Here is a 2,500-nt window from a genome sequence, read left to right as displayed (position 1 = left end):
GACACGCGCACACAAACACACACACACAAAAACACACACACACACACACACACACACACACACACACACACACACACACACACACACACACACACACACACACACACACACACACACACAAACACACACACACACAGGGGTTATTTTTCAATGCCTGGCAACAAACAGAGTTAACAGGTTTCAGGCATCAGCAGCAGCATCATAGGGATTGGCATTCCCATCTAGAATTTGCTAATTCCACCGACACTAGAGGGCCAAATTAAGCCTAAATGTATAATAAGTCATTTAAATGATAGCCAACTTGGCAATTAAGCCATTCTTTATCAGCTAATCTGAATGATTTGCTCATACCTTATTAGACTTAAGCACAGCAACTGATTTTTTGGTCATTAAAAGCAGAGAGAGCTTTTATTATAGTAGGAAATTGGAGTGGGTTTACACCGACTTTTTTTCTCTCTCAGCCATGCATGCCATGGATTGTGCCATCAGTGAAATTGGGCCCCTTGACTAATTTTTCTGTTTTACTGTTGCTTCTACTTTATGTCAGGCAGGCACATTCAATTTGCCTCTATGTACGAACTCACAAAGCGGATTGTGCTTAAGCTCATGCAGACACTTACACACCAATCACATTCCTTCACAAACACTCTCTCTCTCTTTCTCTCTCTCTCTCTCTCTCCCTCTCTATCTTACACACACACACATAGACACAGACACAAACACACACAGACGCACACGCACATGCGCGCGCACACACACACACACACACACACACACACACACACACACACACACACACACACACACACACACACACACACACACACACACACACACACACACACACACACACACACACACACACACACACAGTGTCTTCTTTGGTTTTATTTGGACCAAATACGAGAAACACTTCATTTAAATATTTTTGATAAAGTCAAGGACATGAATTTCACGCTTTCCACTGGTCCTTCAAATTATAATCGGCATGAATAATCACACCATTTTCCAGATTTTCATACTACTTAATAAAGCGCATTAAAGAGAATTTGGTCCTTTTTTATCTTTCTTCTTGAAAGAAGTTTTAGTCTAGTCATTAGTCATTTTAGTCCAGTCATTTATATTATAAAGCTTGTCAGTACAGATCAAAACAGCAACCCGCACGTACCAATGAACCCCTTAAGACACTACCCCTGTTATAAATTAGCTGTTACCAGAGTGGCAATGACAAAAGTCGTAATGTACTACTATTAAAGGCCCTGTGCACTCTCATGGTGAAATACTATGGTAGGTACGTGTTTAAGTGACTATTTATTGTGTTTAAGTTTAAGTGACTATTGAGTGTTTTTCAGTGACTATTCAGTGTCCCAGTGGTGGGACGGTGTCTGGTAAGGGGCTACGAGATCTCACAGCCAGGTCCATCAATGTCATATTGTCATATACAGAAAGTTGTCTGATATGACAGATGCGAAAACCTGTAGCCTTCTTCACGGCTTTCAGGAAGACCTTAGAAAATAAAAAAAAGGTCAGCAAACAGTCCTGTCTGGCCACATACTTTGCATGGGTTGCATTTCTTTAGTGTAAGAGCCAATGCTTTGTTTTCCTTTTGCCAGTGAAAAAAATGTGGCAAATGAATGTCTAATGGCCTTTGCTGTGTATGGATTGTCTACTGATGCTTTGGTGAGCTTTCCATACTAACCATAGGAGGACTCGCGTCAACTGGCATTACATTACCAGTAGATAAACACCTCATAGATTGTTAGTAATGGTAATGTATCAACACACATACACACACACACACACACACACAGGTAATTCAAACTAAAAACTAAAAAAAATCCGTCTCATACACACATACACACACACGCACGCACGCACGCACGCACGCACGCACGCACGCACGCACGCACGCACGCACGCACACACACACACACACACACACACACACACACACACACACACACACACACACACACACACACACACCTGCTATTAGAGAGAGAGAGAAAAAAAAAGAACGCTTTCAGAATCGTGACGGACAAGGCGCATAATAAACAAACTAGATTTTCAGGCAAGTTCTACTATCTGGGCTCTCCCCGTCTCCGCTTGGTTGCAGAGGAGAAGGTTGCTCACACATTGGAATAATAACAGTGAAATGCATTTTAAAAAGCACTAGGGCCAAATGACTCCTACAGTAATGCAGGGCTTCAATTCATTATTCATACAATTAATAACAAATGCCCCGGAAAGCTAACCCGTCTCCTTCATATCTTGTCCTTCGCACGTCCTTGCCACCGGATGTGAAGGGAAAGGGATGTGTGGGTGTGACAAGTATGTGTCTATGTCAGTGTGTGTGTGTGTGTGTGTGTGTGTGTGTGTGTGTGTGTGTGTGTGTGTGTGTGTGTGTGTGTGTGTGTGTGTGTGTGTGAGAGAGAGAGTTTTTGTTAGTGTATGTGTGTGTGGCTCTGTCAGTGTGTGTGTGTGTGTGTGTGTGTGTGTG

At 42.5% G+C, this 2,500-nt stretch overlaps 1 protein-coding gene across 1 annotated transcript in view; it reads right to left on the bottom strand.

Moving 5' to 3' along the window:
* Positions 1-2,500, bottom strand: part of LOC134453822 (histone-lysine N-methyltransferase SETD1B-like) — a 66,329-nt gene that overhangs the window by 27,429 nt on the left and 36,400 nt on the right. The window lies entirely within an intron of this gene.

Source organism: Engraulis encrasicolus, chromosome 8 (assembly GCF_034702125.1).
Source record: "Engraulis encrasicolus isolate BLACKSEA-1 chromosome 8, IST_EnEncr_1.0, whole genome shotgun sequence".
NCBI lineage: Eukaryota > Metazoa > Chordata > Actinopteri > Clupeiformes > Engraulidae > Engraulis > Engraulis encrasicolus.
The sequence above is the reverse complement of the archived record's forward strand: the minus strand, read 5'-3'. Positions and strand labels throughout refer to the sequence as shown.